At 35.9% G+C, this 18,024-nt stretch overlaps 1 long non-coding RNA gene across 1 annotated transcript; it reads left to right on the top strand.

Annotated features, from left to right (window-relative positions):
* Window positions 1-581: 581 nt before the first annotated feature.
* On the top strand, window positions 582-3,953 carry LOC107868150. Its single transcript, XR_001673673.2, has 2 exons — window positions 582-1,250; window positions 2,406-3,953. It is a non-coding gene; the product is annotated as an uncharacterized LOC107868150 (long non-coding RNA).
* The last annotated feature ends 14,071 nt before the right edge of the window (window positions 3,954-18,024 follow it).

Genomic DNA, 18,024 nt, shown 5'->3' with positions numbered 1-18,024 from the left:
GCAACGAAAAGATTGGGCTAAGAAGCTAGATGATGCATTGTGGGCGTACTAGACAACTTATAAGATGTCCATTGGTATTTCTCGATATCGGTTGGTTTATGGGAAAGCTTGTCATTTACCTGTAGAGATGGAATATCAAGCTTATTGGGCCATTAAAAAGTTGAATCTTAAGATGAAGGTCGTGGGAGACAAGAGATTGTTGCAGCTTATTGAATTAGATGAATTTCGTCTCCATGCTTATGAGAACGCAAAACTGTACAAAGAGAAAACCAACAGATGGCACGACAGGCAAATTCAGGATAGAGTGTTTGAACCCAGACAACTTGTGTTGCTATTTAATTCAAGGCTAAAGTTGTTTCTGGGTAAATTGCGGTCTAAGTGGTCTGGGCCTTTTGAAGTAGTACAAATGACCCCATGGAGTAGTTAAAATGTTGAACAAAGAGAAGACTGAGAAATTTATGGTGAATGGACTACGTATGAAGCATTATTGGGCTGATCATGGAGACAAGCAAAATATGTCCATTACTTTTATTGATGAGTGAGATTGAACCAAGTCGTGCCGCAATATAAAATAAGGTGTTGCGTAGGATGCAACCCAAGAATGTAATGTTATAGGATAGTTTCTTTTCGTTTGTAATTTTTAGAAAAAAAAGAAAAGTGAAAACACAAATAAATAAGTCGTGCCACGACAAAAAATAAGGCACTTGGTGTGAGGCAACCCACTTTTACTTACATAATTTTCTTATTTTTATTTGATTTGTAGGGATGAGAAAATTGAAACCAAGGAGAACATCATGTCTAATGAAGCAATCAGATTTGCCTAAAGTTAATGTGTGTAAGTCAGGTACAAAAAACAAATCAGGTAAAAAGGTTGAAAAATAAACTGGGAACGTGAAATGAGAGGCCAATGTATTGCGCTGGCTAGACAAATGACAGTTTTCAAATTCCAGTGGCTTGGTGCGATCCCACCGCATTGCGGAGCCTAGCAAAATGACAATTGTCATTTTCTAGTGGCCTGGCGCGATTACTCCGCATCGGGTTGGGGTAAAAATCGGACTAAATATTTTAGGTGAACCCTATCCGATCCGGTTTATCCCCTTCACTTTATATATATCCCCCTTAAACCTAATTCCCTTATTCTCTCTTCTTAGCTCCGCCCTAAGATCCTTAACCCCAAAAATTTTCTCGTCACTCTTCTTAAATGAATGATCAAGGTCCGTCTTGTTCTTTTTTAATTCATCTCCAAAAAGGTAAGTATTTTAAGTCTTTTAACTTGGTTTTATTTATTTACTAAGGGAATTTTGCAATTTATATCATTTGTCATTTGAATGGGGCATGTTATTTAACATTGATATTAAGGGTTAGCCTTGCTTATTTTTACTCTATTAGGTGTGAGATTTTCATGGTCCTTATGATTTTCTGATAGAAATTGTAAGTTTTCATTATGAACAATAGGGTATGGCTTGGGATTGTACAGAGAGGTAAGGGGATTTGCTATTTATTGATGGAAATTACATTGACTGAAACTGATTAGTCACAGTCCTACTCAGAATTTCTCTTGTGTTGCTTGCTTTTATAAATGTGTCTAAATGTGTAGTTGGGTAATAATGTTGAAACCATCCACTTTGCCTATCAACTCCTACTTATGTTTTATGATAATGGAGGTACAATTTTAAGGGTTGTTTGTGATAATGTCCATGTTTACATTATGTAACTAAAAGAGGTACATATATTGGGGTATTTTGATTTTAGAAGTTCTTATGGCGAAATCTCATTGACCAGACTTTACATTGTGTTGATTTTCCACACTTTTTGAATGTGTTAATCATGGGGTAATATGCATCACCACGATTGGAAGTTTGAGTACCTTGCATGGTGACGATGGACTGTTATGTAACAACTAAGTGTGGGGTGAATGAAAGAGTTGTAAAAGAGATGGAATTTGGGGCGAATGTGCATGAGTGAATCATTATTGTAATAATTTGCATACATTCCTTGTCGACCCGTTTTTAATAAACAATGATGTTAATGAATATGGAAATTTGGAGCTGTTTGAGCTTATATAACAGTTGCATCAACGGGATGTAACGAATAGGGATCATTACTGTAGATAGCGGTCTCTATTCTTAAATTTGAATTAATATTTGAGGATTTCTTGATTTAGTGACATAGTAAGGTCCTAATTTTGTTTTGGTTTAGCTGAAACTTGACGTGCTTGCATTTTGGACCATGTGTGTGTTAAATATTTAGAATACGGAGAAGTCTGAGTACCCTATTCTTATTTGTGTGCAATTGAGTTAACAACTAAGTATGGGTTGTCAATTGAGGCCCGTCGACACCTAGTTTAAGTTAGTGCAACCTGTACCTCAATGAATCACTTATTAGTTACTTGAATTGGATTACAGGTACCATGGATCCCCAACAACAGAAAGGAAAGGCCAAGGCTGGTCCCTCTGCACCAGTTAGGAAAAAAAGTAGGCCATCTAAAATTCAACTTGCGAGGCTGACCCATGCTCCACCATTACAACATGGGAAAATGATAAAGTTTAGATTCAAGGCAGTCTGGAAAGTAGGCAAACAGGGGTACTCAAAACATACTGAAGCCCAATACATCCTGAAGGTTTTCATTAATAGGACAAGCCTGCTAAGGGACTGCCTAAGTATGGTGCGATGAATTGGGCAGCTGAATATGAACTTTATCTTCCACTAGCCTACTGAGTGTAATTTGCATTTAGTACACAAGTTTTATACTAATTGGGGTCTAAGTGACCCCGATCATGAATTGAAGATTTGAGGTAAGAAGGTTCGATTCACAGTTGCGGAAATTAATGAGTTGCTGGGAATACCTGAGCCGAATGCAAACCACTTAAAGTAGTTTATTGTCACTCCTCCTTATGCTCACATTAGATATTTGTTGTATGGTACGTGCTCATCTGCGAGGTAGACCAGGCACCAGGTCACCTACTTGAACTTATCTTTACCCTATGCATAGATGAATAAAGAAGCTCATATGTGGGGATGCATTTTGTATCATTACCTTGTCCAAGGAAAACATATGACAGGTTACACGTGATTGGGTAAGTTTGATTTATGCTCTAATGTGTAATGATATTGAGATTAATGTGGGCCAGGTTATTTTCTCTGCAATGAAGAAGGCATGCTACCAGTCGGGGCATAGATATGGTTTTAGAGGACTGCTGACTTAGTTATTGAGGAGGCATAGGGTGGATGAGGAGGAGCTAGATTACAAGCCAGATATTGTCACTCAGCCGATTGATATCACGATTGGTAGGAGCATCACTGGAGCCCAAGGCCCAATTCTAACCATGGATGAATATCAAGCTTGGACTGATGAGATATCTGCCCGTATGTTTGGTCTACAGATATTGCAGCTGCGATAGGGATAAGATTTGCAATGAAAGAAGAATTTCATATGGTGGAGTTAGATTACGCCCTGGGCCACATACCAGAACATTGCTGCAGATCGGGCCTGAGTTCATAGAACCTACTAATGATAACGTGCCTACTGATGCTGAGACACAATACCAGGATTAAAATGAAGAGTTGGACACTGAGGATCAATCTGATGAGGGTGAGGGCGATGCAGAAGATGACGACGTTTATGAGGAGGATGGTGCAGATGAGGAAATGAAGACGATTGTGCCCTTTGACTGAGCAGGGAGTATGATGCCACCTTTTCTTATGCTTATTTTTAGCACTGTGATAGTGCTGCGTCTAAGTGTGGGGTAGTTGTCTTTTACGTCTCTGATTTCTATCTTAGTTCATTTTGGTTGGACAATTTATGTTTATTTCGGTTAGACAATTTTTATTTCTTTTTTGTTTTGTTGGATTGTAATTGTTAGTAAATTTAAGGATGGGTTTGCACAATTTTCACTAAAGGCATTTTTTGCATGTTGCTATTAGTTTAAAGTGGTTGTTTTGTTTATTTTCAACCTCCTTGGCAAATTACAGTATATAGTACTATTTATGGCATTTTTGGCAATTCGAAATAACCCATCATAGATAGTACCTTCCCCTGTGATAGATGGAAGACAACTGTCTTAAGGGGAGTGGGTCTTAATAAGTGAAGAATTGATGAGAATCCAAACACAATGTTAGAGAAGTGCTGTATGTGGTCCATTTTTTAAATTTTTGCAGTTATTTAGGCTAAATTAAGTTTAACAAAATAAAAGCTTGTCGGAAATTTAAAAAGACTTGATTGTAAACTCTTTAATTTCTATAGGTGAAATACGAGTTGTTGTCTTAATGTTAAATTTGACAAAGAACGAGATCGGGAACCATAAGGATCCGATTTGATTCCTTGCATGCAGTGTGAGTATGAGTATTTGTGAATATTCTACATGTATAGGAGTATCTAGAACTTGCTCGGTGTGTCTACAAAGCGGAATAAAGGGTGTTAGATGAAGGAAATAATTTAGGTATTTCTTTGTTTGCCTAATTGTAAAAACTTTATTTACCTACTCTTATGCATATCATTAGTTAGCCCCGTTGAGCCTATAGCCTAATTTCTTTGGTAGCTACATGTGTAGCCTAATACCTTGATTTGATCTAGAGCTCCTAAGCACTTTAGTAAAAATAATTAAAAAAGTAGGGAGTGTGAAAGTGAAGTAGGAGAGAGGTGAAAGTAAAGCCCTAAAGAAATAATTATTTGTGTGTCTAATTGTGATGGTGAGGAGTTATATAAAATTTGAGAGAATTTCAGTTGTTGTAGCCTGATTTTTGTTACAATGAACCTGTTCTGGCCTTGGTCCATTTCGGATATTGTGCACCTCAACCAAGGTGAATAGCTTTAGTTGAGGGTGGCTATGATAGGGGTGTGTAATAGAAAATGGGTGTTAAACAAAGAGTTGAGAATTGAATTGGGGTGCAAAAGAAAAAAATACTCCTACCATAGGTTATGTTAATATGCTTAATAAAATAGGGCGAAGTGAATGATGTGTGAAGGTAATGAAGTTGAAATTGGGTTGATAGAATATGATCATGATTGAAGATTGATGTGTATTAAAGTGCTTAAGGAAGACTAGTCACTATTTCTGAAATAGTTCCTACCCGTCCCTTAGCCTACATTACAACCTCAAAAGACCTAATTTATCCTACATTGCAATATTGAACTATTAGTGGAGTAGTACACTAAGGGAAAACTTATGGTTCACTGTCTATCATGTATGAATTCTTTGTTGAGAGTGAGTGATTGAATTTTGATAATCCTTTAATATGAAAAAATTGAAAAGTTGTGAGTAGTATGGGGAAACTTTCTTCTTGTAAGGGTGCATACGGATGAAACTCTGAATTTCTTGTGGTGTTGTTTTATTAAGTGATTTGGTTAAGTTTTCCAACAAATCGATTGTCACTATCGAGATAGTAAGGTTTGAAATAATTTGTTCATGTTCATAACATATTTTTTAACATGTGTTCAGATGAAAAATCATTGCCATAAATTGAAGTGCCCAATGCAAGCATAACTCTTTGGTTGTGATTTCAAAATTGATTGAGAAAATTGTGTTTAGAATTGTTCAAGGACGAACAAGGTTTTAAGTGTGGGGTGGTTATCTTGGACGTATTTATATGTCATATAACCAATGTTTACCCAGATTTAGCCTTGTTTTGAAAGCTATAATGTGTTATTTTAAGTGTAAATTAAGCTTTGATGGTGTTCTTGATCTAATAGACATGATTAGTATTTGCAGGAGTAGATTGTGATGAATTATATATGATTGGACACATTAAAGATATGCAAGGGTAAAGAAGAATGAACAAAGGTGGAACAAAGCTCAGCAAAGCAAACTAGAAGTCATAAATTCACATTTGAGCGGTCGACGCATCGCAGAGTATGATAAAATAGCATTTGTCACAAACCAGTAAGGTGCCATGCTATTATTGCGATGCGGCAATGTTCAAGTTGCCAGTTTTTCAAAATGTCAAGCTTAGCACATCGCGGAGGAGGATGAATTAATAATTGTCACAAACCAGTAGTCCTCCGCAATATCACAGCATCGCAGTGATGAGCCAAGTCACAAAATAGGAACCATCCATGATAACCCAGATTTGTAGGGAATTATGGCATTTGATAGCAAGGCGCGATGTGCTGGAGGTCCAAATCAGGTTTTTTATCCTAGATATAAAAGGAAAAATTTAGAACACATTGGGGACACTTTGGAAAGCATAGTAGTGGCGGAAAAATACAAAATTCTCTTTTAGGGTTCTTATTATTTCTTTTGAACTTCTTTGCTTGAAGATTAATTTTGGGTATATTAACTACTTATTTTTTATGTTTAATTCAAACATGAGTGACTAAATACCCTTGTTCTGGGGTTGAGGCCAAGAACATGATTACTTTTTGATATTCTTTATCGTAGTTTATTTTTGGATTATCATCTGGGTTGTTCTTAATTTCTTGAGCTTACTATTTTGATGAGTGGCCACCATTAGGATAAATCTAGATCTCTATGTGAATTCGGGAGGAGAATCATAGGATAGAACAAAGAAATTAAGGAACAAGGTTTTTATCCTTTTATGAAATAAGGGGTTCGAATTATCATCTGGGATAGGGATATACCTAGAATCCTTGCTTGGTTCAATTTCTAGAAGATAACTTTATGAATCTAGAAGAATTGTTGTATCTCTGTAGGAGTAGTAGTTGCAATATTCAATAGATAAAAGATTTAAGGTCTGGAGACTGAGATCGTAGCATAAACCTTGCGAATCAACAACCCGATAACCAATTAGTCGGCGATAAGAATAGAGATTTGTATAAATGTTCGATATGGCTCAACCCTAAAATTTTTATCATTACTATTTACAACCGTTGCTTGCTTTTCTCTAGTCACAATCTATTATTTTTTATTTATTACTTTACATTCTTATTCATAAATGCACTATCATCTTAATAATTTACAACACTTAATACCTTGTTGTCTAAAACTAAAAGTTGGATAAATTTCTAGTTGCTTAGTCCTCGTGGGAACGATATCTGACTGTCTAAGTCGCTATATTACTTGTACGATCATGTGTACCTGCGTGTGCATTTGAGCCACGAAAAGTATAACCAACATCCCTAGTATCAACATCATACCCAACTTGTATATTCATATAATATCATGATAAATTGCCATGCTTAAACAAGTGAATGTAAACATTGTTACATGGTCATAATCATCCTTCAGCCTTGTCAGGTATCAATGTATTATCATAATCATCCTCCATCCTTGTTGGGTATTAATGTACTATCATAAATTCCTCTGGCCTTTCTGGATATCAATGTATCATCTCAATCATCCTCCAGCCTTGTCGGGTATCAATGTATCATCATAATCATCCTCTAAAATCAAATTGCGTATAGTCAACATCATCATCATCTTTCGTAATTGAACTAGGTATAATGAATATCAACATCAACTTTTGAAATTGAACAAGGTATAATCAATATCAACATCAAATTCCATAGTTGAACCAAGTATAATCAATATTAACATCACCTTCTAAAATTGAATTGAGTATAATCAATATCAACATCATATTTCAGAATTGAACTGGGCATAATCAATATCAACATCATCTTTCAAAATCAAACCGGATATCTATATATATATAGTAAATATCCAGACTCGAATCGGTAGCCACATCATCATAGTCAGTGGAATAATTAATAGGAGAAGAGTTAATTAGAGTCAAGTATCCTGAATTCTTGCATAATTATAGCATAACTTATAGCATAATTAATAACACAATTGCTAAAATCATCAATAGGGATGTTTTCTAGAATGATGATAATCATAAGTAATAGCATAGGCAATATCTTCTACATAGTATGGTCTGAGGCTTATCATTAGCATAATACATAGATTATACATGACATAACCAATAGTTTGTCAAAACATGATTCGTATCTCATAATAAAATAAATGAGAATCTAATCCATTAGTCTATGAACATTACTTCTAATGCCGTTATTACCATAACCATCAAGTATCAAGGTTCCTCAATATTTCCTCAAAGGGGAATTCACTAGGTATTCAACAAACATATAAGGATTTCAAGAGAACTAATCATCGATCTTGGCTTAAGGTGTGTCAAAGATCCCACTTCTTAATCCCCAAAATACATTCTAAGTCAAACTCTACCCCAGACTAGGATAAGCTACCCCAGACTAGGCTTAGGTATCTAAATCTCCTAATAGATGTATAGCAAGACACAATTAGCCTAAGGTAGAGATTCTTCTCAAGCACTTTAACTAAGTTCAAAGTAGGGAAACCTTTATTAGTTTAAGAAACTAAGGCAAAACTTACCCGAAGAATGAATGTCTAAATCATTTTTACCTAACTTGAGTAACCTAATGCATTCTCATACTAAAAGTAAGTAGTGAAGTCAAATTCACCTAAGGCATAAGGAAAACAAGCTAAGTGTTCAACTCATCGATTTCAAATTAGACAAAATGGTCCAACTAATCCAAGTCTTGCATTTCATCAATCCAACACCTAAAATTTATTGCAAATCCAACACAATATCATAAACATACTATGAAATAGTTCAATCAAAAAAGGGATAAAACCTTGCCTACCTTGGCGCTGAAGAAAGCTCAATGATCCGCTATATCACCATTTTTGCCTTCCGAGAAGCATCCTCAAGATGCCAAGCTATCATAAAAACATTCTACATCAATACAAAAACAACAATAACTATATTGCAACATTGAGCTTCAGGTTATAAAATCACACGAAACCACAAATGGTCCCCACTTATGTAAATCTCATTTCCAAAACCAACTCAATATTCTTACATGCTTAAGAAATCATTACCCTCGAAAATGTGTGAAAACCAAGGTAAATTAGGGATAAAATCAAGCCTTAAAAGTTTTGGGGTTTTGAGCAATAAATCACTATAATAAATCAGAAGATAATTGCAAAAATAAATGCTAAACAAGCTCCCACGTCACCCACAAGTCTCACTTTTAAGATATCTCACTCTTAGGGTTTTTGGTCTCAAGTAATGGCTGAAAAATGAGTAAATTCAGGTAAAAAAGTGCCTTTTATACCCAATCTAGGTCCTTGGGAGTCTCTATCGCGACTCGAGGCTCTGCAATCACCACATCTTGTGGTTGTGTGGACTTATTGTGATTGCGAAAATTGCTTACATCCAAGGGTATCACAATCATGACCCTTTGCTTGTGATAGTGATGCACCAGCTGACAATAATGGACTTTGAAATTTCCATGTTCTCTACTAGCCCCTGGGATTCATTCGGAATCCCATATACGCAAACAAACTATGTAACAATACAAAATTCGATATTTTAGACTCAATGGAAAAGTAAGATTATCCATCTGAGATTTTAACCGATTGTGGGTTGCACACCAATATTGTATTTTCTTAACTTTTTAACCAATAGATCAAAATGAACATGGTGTCTTAGGGCCCAAACCAAAGGTCCACCTATCCTAAAATCAACATTCCAAAACTACTGCAAATTCAAAATATGCGTACGAGATTGTTTTATTAAAGTTTTCACCAGATGGATATTTCAAACTAATGCAGACTTCAAAATAGAGAATTGGCTTTAAAAACAAAATAAACTACCCAGTAACCAAACTGTCAGTACCAGCAAGTTATAAATGACTTTGGGAAGCTATTGAAAGGCTCTAACAACAAAAATTGGTGAATATGGAAAATGAGCTGAAGGGTCATTACAATAGTTATTACTAATAAAACTTTTGTTCGCAGAAGTTAAGGATTAGGATATACCTAAAGTCTTGAGAAGTTTAGGGTATTGCATCTGCATCTCGCTCTATATCTCCCAAGTGGCCTCGTTCACTAGGCGGTACCTCTACTGAACCTTCACTACAGGGATCCTTATAGTGCGCAACCGCCTAACATCACTAGCCAAAATAAGCACTGACTTCTTCACAAAGGTCAAACACTCATCCAACTGGACTGAGTCCCATCCAAGCATATGAGGTGGATCCAAAATGTATCGTCGAAACATAGAAACATAGAACACTAGATAAATAACAAAAATATCTTGAGGTAGAGCTAACTTATAAGATGTCTCAACAATTGATCAAAGAATCTTGAAAGGTTAAATATATATAGGACTAAGATTGAACTTCCTCTCTAACCTCATCACACCCTTCATCGGCAATACATAGAGGAATACATGATCACCAACTCCAAATCTCAAGGTAAAAAGTGTTCTGCATAGGCCTTCTGCCTACTCCAAGCCACTCTCAACCTATCCTTAATCACCCTAATTCTATCCAATGACTCCTGAAGCAAATATGTACCACAGGGCCTAACCTTAGAAGTCTCACATAATCAAACTGAAGAATGACATCTCCTACCATACACAAACTTAACAGGCACCATCTAAATACTCAAATTCTAGATTTTATTATACGTGAACACTGCTAATGCTAAATGCTGCTCCTTTGGCCTCCAAAATTCATAATATAGGCTCAAAGAATATCCTCAAGAACCTAAATAGTCTGCTCAGACTGACCATCTATCTATGGGTTAAAGGTTGTACTAAAATCCACTTGAGTGCCCAACTCTTCCTGAAATGCTCTCCAAAATCTCTAAGTCAACACGGAACCATGGTTTGAAATAATAACAACGGGCATACCATACAAATGGACTATCTTCCGAACATAGATATAGGCTAACCCCCCATAGATGAACTACCAAATAGATGCTAACAATGACAACACACACACACTTAAATCCCTATCCACAGATAACCCTAAGAGGGATATTTAGCAACACATAAGATAAATAAGCAAGATATACCCATAATCTCCATTGAAATAACTTGTTGAATATCAAAGCGAATGTTACTTCAAACTTGGCTCTCCCAAAATACGAACAATGGAACTGAGAAAATCGTTCACTTAGAAAATCTCCAATGTATTCTTCACCTAAAATTTATACAATATTTTCTTCTCCAAAAATGGAGGTTGTGCAGTATAGAGCTAAAACCTTAAAAATTAGGAAAGATAGATGTATTCTATAAAGCTAGGGTTTGAGTCTTTTTGTCAAATTGGGATCAGCACGTGAGATTTTAGTTTTGCCCTTGGGGTGAATACTTCCACTCAGCCGCGATCGCGTATGTCTGGCTATCACCGCGGCTACACGACTGCGGTTTACATCCGCAGCCGCCATCAATTGACTATCTTTAATTGTCGCATCCACATTTAGAGAACCATGGGCGTGATACCTGAGGCTCTTCTGTTGTGGGTATTTAGCTATACTTTTCCTTCTCCCTTTTGATCATTATAAGATCCAATCCACATCGTTCTTTGTTTTCAACTTTATACCTATAAAGAAGGGAAATAAGTGCATTTACTCTAGAATATATCTCATTTATTCTTTGAAATCAAGGCACTGTTCATAAATATTGAGTGAGAATTATTGGTAAAATCACAACTCATCATTCACCACTTCCTACTTCTAAGAAGGGATGTTGATATCCTATAGCATACCACTCGGTCTCTGGTGTTCAACTTTAACTTGCTGACTATTAGGAAACTTAGCCTTGAAATATGCTATGTCCCTCTTAATACCGCTCTGCCAATTAATTTCCATTAGTAGCAGTACATCTTAGTAGCACCCAAATGAATGGAATACCTTGAATCATGATCCTCGGCTAGTATTATTTCCTTCAACACATCTACATTTGTAACACAAATCCTTCCTTGATAGCGAAGTACACTATCTCCCCCTAGGGAAAAAACCTCAACCTTCTATTGCTAGACTGCTTAAAATATTTTGCGAAGTATGGGACCATTTTTTTTGTTTCTCCTTATTTCCACCACCAGAGATGATTCCAAACCATTTTAAATAATAACTCCCCATCATCAGTGTTGACGAAATGTACTCCGAAATAGGATAATATATGTACCTTTTTGGAAAATTCCCATTCTTCCTTTTGCACATATGACACACTACCCATAGATAGCCTACTCAGTGCGTTTTCCACCATATTGGACCTACCCGCATGATAGAGTACATTTATGTCATAATATTACAATAACTCTAGCCACTTTCTTTGCTGAAGATTCAGCTCCTGTTGAGAAAATACATACTAGAGACTCTTATGGTCTGTGAAAACATTAACATGCACACTATAGAGGTAGTGTCTCCAATTTTGTAAGGCTAATACCACGGTAGCTAACTCAAAGTCATTATTTGGATGATTCTTTTTGTGATCCTTAAGTTTTTCGGGGGAATAAGCTATCACTTTCCCATTCTGTATCGACACACAACCTAACCCATCTCTAGAAGCATCAAAATACACCACAAATCCATATAACCTTTCAATAAAGCTAACACTGGAGCCGAAGACAATCTTTCCTTAAGCTCTTGGAAACTCTTCTCACACTTATCTGACTATATAAACTTCTCTTTCTTTTAGGTTAACTTAGTCAATGGTGCAACTTTAGAGGAGAACCCTTTAACAAACCTTCTATAATACCCAGCCAAACCCAAAAAACTCATAAGATCGGATGGAGTGATGGGTCTAGGACAGTGTTCACTACATTATTCTTTTGAGGATCTAAATAAATACCTGCCCCTAAAATGAGATGCCCGAAAAAAGTAACAAATTCCAATATAAATTCACATTCACCTAAATTCTCATATAATTAACGATCTATGAGAGTCTGCAGTAGTATTTTTAAATGGTCTACATGTTTCTCTTTACTCATGGAATAACCATATGTCATCTATAAAAATAATTACAAATATGTACAAGTACTGGTTGAAGACCATGTTCATTAAATCCATAAAGTCTGCTTGACCATTCGTTAGTCCAAATGACATAACTCCAAACTCAAAATAGTTGTACCTTGTTAGGAAAGCTATTTTGGGAATGTCATGCTCCCTGACTTTCAATTGATGGTATCCCTACCTAAGGTTAATCTTGGAAAACCATCTGGCACCCTAAAGTTAATCGAACAAATCGTCGATTCGAGAAATAAGGTACTTGTTCTTGATAGTCAATTTGTTTAGCTATCTATAATCTATACATATTTAGAGAGTGTCATTGTTCTTACACTTAGAAAGGATTGGAGCACCGTATGGAGAAACATTGGGTATGATAAAACCTTTGTCTAATAGATTCTTAAACTTCTCCTTTAACTCTTTAAGTTCAGTCAGATTCATATGATATGGAGGGATAGAGATAGCCTTAGCATCAGGAAAATGATTAATACCGAACTCTATTTCTCTATCTTGAGGTACCACTAGCCGATCTTTGGGGAAGGCCTCCAAAAACTTATTGACTGCCCAGATTGATGTAACTGTTGGGGCCTCATACTTGGTATCTTTTATTAGAACTGAATGATAGATACACCCTTTGTGTTGTTAACTTTCTAGTCTTAAGATAAGAGATGCAACAACCTTTGGGAAACAAAGAACTACCCACCCATTTGAAAACTACCTCACTAGGAAATTGAAACTTCACCACACGGGTGCAACAATCTATTAATGCATAGCATGAATGGAGCCAATCCATGCCAAAAATGACATCAAAATCCACCATATCTAACTCTATTAGATCTACTAGTGTGATCTTATAGAGGACGTTAATAGGACACTTTCTATAGACTCGCCTAGCAATAATTGACTCACCCACTGGGTTAGAAACTATGAAGGGCTTAGAGAGATTTCCAGGACCTACCCTCAAATTTATAACAACCAATGGAGTTACATAAAAGAGATTCGATCCAGTGTCTAACAACACATATAAATCAAGTTGAAAGGCATAAAGCAAACCAGTGAACACATCGGAAGAACTCTCCTGCTCTTGATCGGATGGTAAGGCATAAACCAAATTCTGGTGCTGACTTCCACCAATACTGGTTGATGCACTTTGTGAAGGAATTGGGGGCCTGGATGAGCTACTGAATTAGTAGAATGAGTCCTAGGATGAGCATCTCTACCTCCCTACTTAGCATACGGATACTCCTTAATCCTGTGTCCAAACTTTCCATAACCATATCAACCCTTTTCGTCCATCAAACACTAACAAGGATGGATTCTACCATACTTTGCATATGTCAGATAACTGGGCCTTTCAACAACACTATTATGAGACCTAGAATTTAAAGTCCTACGCCACTACTCTTTCCTAGTATTGGGTGTAGGGGAACTAGATGAAGATATCACAGGCTCTGGTGAATGACCTTGAAATTGCAAACAGCTTCCTCATCAAGACCTTGGTTGACTATGCTCAAACTGTCCAGTCCTAGCTCTCCTATTTATCTTTTCCCTTTCCTTCAAATTTGCTACATCAATTTGTTGAGCATGAGTCATCAACTGTGAAATATCAATATCCCCATTCAGCATGGCAGCCCTACATTCCTTGACAACCAAATCAGACACCCAGTATCAAACTTACTCATATGAGCTGTAGAGCCGGATAAAAACTCTAGGGCATATTTAGCTAACTTAGCACACTTAAGGCAGTACTACTTCAGTGACATAGATACCTGTCTTACGTTTATGAACTCCTCCACTTTTTTCTCCACCATCTCACGAGGAAAGAACCTATAGAGAAAAGTATTTTAAAATACCTGCCAACTTATGGAGATATATTCTCACCCCTACCATCCTTCTACATAGTGATCCAATCATACGCAATATCCTTCAGCCTATAGGATTCAAACTCTACATTCTTTTTTTCAGTAATATGCATGATCTATATAATCTTTCTCACCTTATCAGCAAAGAGTTTAGGATCCTCATCCACCTTTTACCCGTGGAACTTAGGTGGATTAATCCTTATAAAGTCCTAAATTCTGGCTGCAACTAAGTTACTATTTTGCTAAAAAGGGACTACTGCATGTTTGTTTCCCAGAGCATTTGCATTCACACCTTGGGCCAATGCTTGAGAGGTAGCCCAAAATTTAGTATGAGACACATTCTCATTCAAAGAGTTAACGTGCAGGGGGTTTGATCATCATTTCTGCATATGTCAGCTCGGCAAGGAGGCCTATTCGGTCATGTAAAAGCACAAGTTAAGGAAGATAAAGAGATCTTTAAGCATGATAGATGATGAAGGAAATTATGATTCCTAACTTATTTCATTGCCTCTTGCTCATAAATGTTGTGCACTTCACATTCTTGATCAAGACTCCATGTAACGTGGCTTGTCTGACTCCCTAGGACTCTTTAAACCTTTGAATTTTATAACAAGTTTGAAATGCCCTTGAAGTACCACCTGGATGCCATACGGTACTTATGACTATGAATAGTCCCAAGCTAAACCATAATATCTATTCAGCTTAAACCTATCATGAAAAGTGAACTGACATGTATAGAAACTAAAGGTAACAATTCCATATCATAATTTAAATCATTAACTTTGGAAACCTTAAACAAGATTCATGAACTTGAAACATACATAGTCTGACAAACCTCTACTACTAGCTAGAGAGCCACTGGGACAAACTTTAGCTGACCTAAATTTAAGTGGAAATCAAAGATCAAAATTAAATTTCAACTATAAACATAATTTTGATAAACTGGGTCCTCAGACTATGAAGACTCACCAAAAAGAGGGATGTAGGTGGTGATGCTCGTAGTCAATAGTGCTACTGGAAACGAGCACCAGAACCTACATTATAAGACAATGTAGCACATAGACATATATGTGAGTTAGTACGCTTAGAATGTGTTGAGTATATGGGAGTGAATGCATAGTTGAAAAAAGAGTTGTATATATTTGTAAACTATCAAGTAATGCATGCTAAGCGTAAGTGACTCACCTTGAACATGAGTAAAATAAAGACTGCAAGAACATAAAACATGGATAATGAAGTATATGAATAAGCTTAGTGAGCCACAATACTTTGTTTCTAGAATATTTACTTTTATTTCTTTCATACAATAGATTCTTCTAATCGACATAAATCATGTGAGCTACCATGGAGTCCAACATCTTACCCACGTCCAGGATAATTGTTCTACCTTTTCCATCATAATAAGACCTTAACTTATGTGATCACTATACTTTATACATATTTGGAAAAAGCTTAACCTATGGTGGCTTGTAATTTCCAAGAATTTAGGATGCTCTCATCCGAATTCCATTCTCGGTGCTAAGTACTACTCCCAGAATATGTGTATGCTTATACTTAAGAAATCCACCTTAAAATAGCATAAGGGGTTATAGAATGAAAACCAATTTTACTTCTCTTTAGTTTAAATCATAATCAAGATGAACGCTTGTGGATTTCATGTCCTATCGTCAGATCAAAGGATCAAGCTTTCTTGAATCATTTCGTATTACATATGAATGGAACTTTAAAAGCTTAAAATTTTTTGTAAACTTAATGCTTCTTCTTGAATCTTGAAACTCTTAATTACTTTAATAACAATTATATCAAAATAGCAAGCTCAATACCCATATAGAAATCTTTCATTAGAATCCACATCAAAGTAATGAAATTCAAATCACAATATCAATCTTAAAGTAAAAAACATGAATAAATGAAACCTTTAAGCATCTTTAGACTTAAAATCACAAGATAATGATTTGCTTCAATATATGAGAATTTGAGGGATGAACCATGATATAAAAAATGTTAATTCAATCTTAAAAATCATGGTTTTTGGGCAAAATGATAGAGGATTAACCTTTTTTAATAACCCCAGATGCCTGGAAATGCTTGACTTGTGAAGAAGACCTTAACTTTGAGACTTGTGAGATGACTTGGTGACAAAATCCAAATCTTGTTGTTCTTTATGATGGGAGGAGAGAAGATATTGTTAATTGACTGAATGATAGAGGAAAATAATGTCTCTTTGGGGTTATAGATCATGGGTTGGCAGTTATATCAGGGGAAAAGACCAAAAATCCCTTTAACTGAACTTACAAAAAATTGACCGCTAGTCATCAAAGTCCAATATATGACTCGTATAGTAAGGATACGAGTTGCGACTAGTAAGCGAAGAAGTGGATATAGTAGCACACACTAGTCAACATACAAGTGGTAACTTACGACTAATTACTATTTTATACATTTTGAAACAACCAATCTTATCTTGGACCGACACTTAGGGAACCTATATTGCTAAACTCATGACCTAATTTCGTACAACTCATACCATACTTTGAAAAATTCTAGGTTCAACTCGTATCAACAACAGACTTCAACTACTCCATACTACTATAGGTAAGACTTACTATATATGACTCATAGGTTATATGTAAGACTTAAGGGAAGAAGTCATATGTTGTGCATTGGATTTTAGACATAGGGTATTACACAATAAGTAATTAGGAGTGACGATAACTCATTACCTACTACCATAGCTCTCTTCTTGGATTCGTGGTCACGACTTATTATGTGTTGTAATAAGTCATAAGCTAGACCTGTTATCACTCCAGTGAACTTTCAGCTTTCAGCTCATGTCTTTTATTCTCATCATGACTTCTCACCATGAGTCATTGTCATTCATGATGACTCATGGTCTACACTCGTTACCACTAAAGCTTTACTTTGTCATACTTTAAGAGTTTTATCTACTGTGCCCAAAACAACTTCACACCATGACTCATAGTCACTCATAATGAGTTGTAATAAATCTTACATTCATTCCTGGAACTCTGTGTGGGCCACTATTAACATCATGACTCTAGAAATAAGTCATTAGGTGACTAAATGATTTGTTGCCTGGTCAACACCAACTTTTTTTTAGTGCTTTTTCATCCATTTCCAGTCAACAACATTTCCAACCTAATTCACCTGTAACATTCTAAAACTGCACATCATATCTGATAAAACAACCTAAGTAAATGCACATTCTTAGCATTTTAAGGATCAATAGTAACATGAAACTATGGAACATTAATAACCCAACTTAGAATATTTATATGTCCTCAGGTAACAACACAAAACAAAATAAACACGATAATTAACCAAAAAGATCATGAGCCATCTATGGTAGTCGATTGTCAAGGTTTGTTTAAACTCATTCTCTCTCCTACTTCTAAATTTTTACAACCTAA

Source organism: Capsicum annuum, chromosome 4, assembly GCF_002878395.1.
Source record: "Capsicum annuum cultivar UCD-10X-F1 chromosome 4, UCD10Xv1.1, whole genome shotgun sequence".
Classification (NCBI taxonomy): domain Eukaryota; kingdom Viridiplantae; phylum Streptophyta; class Magnoliopsida; order Solanales; family Solanaceae; genus Capsicum; species Capsicum annuum.
Note: the sequence above shows the minus strand (reverse complement) of the source record. Positions and strands in the feature narration are given on the sequence as shown.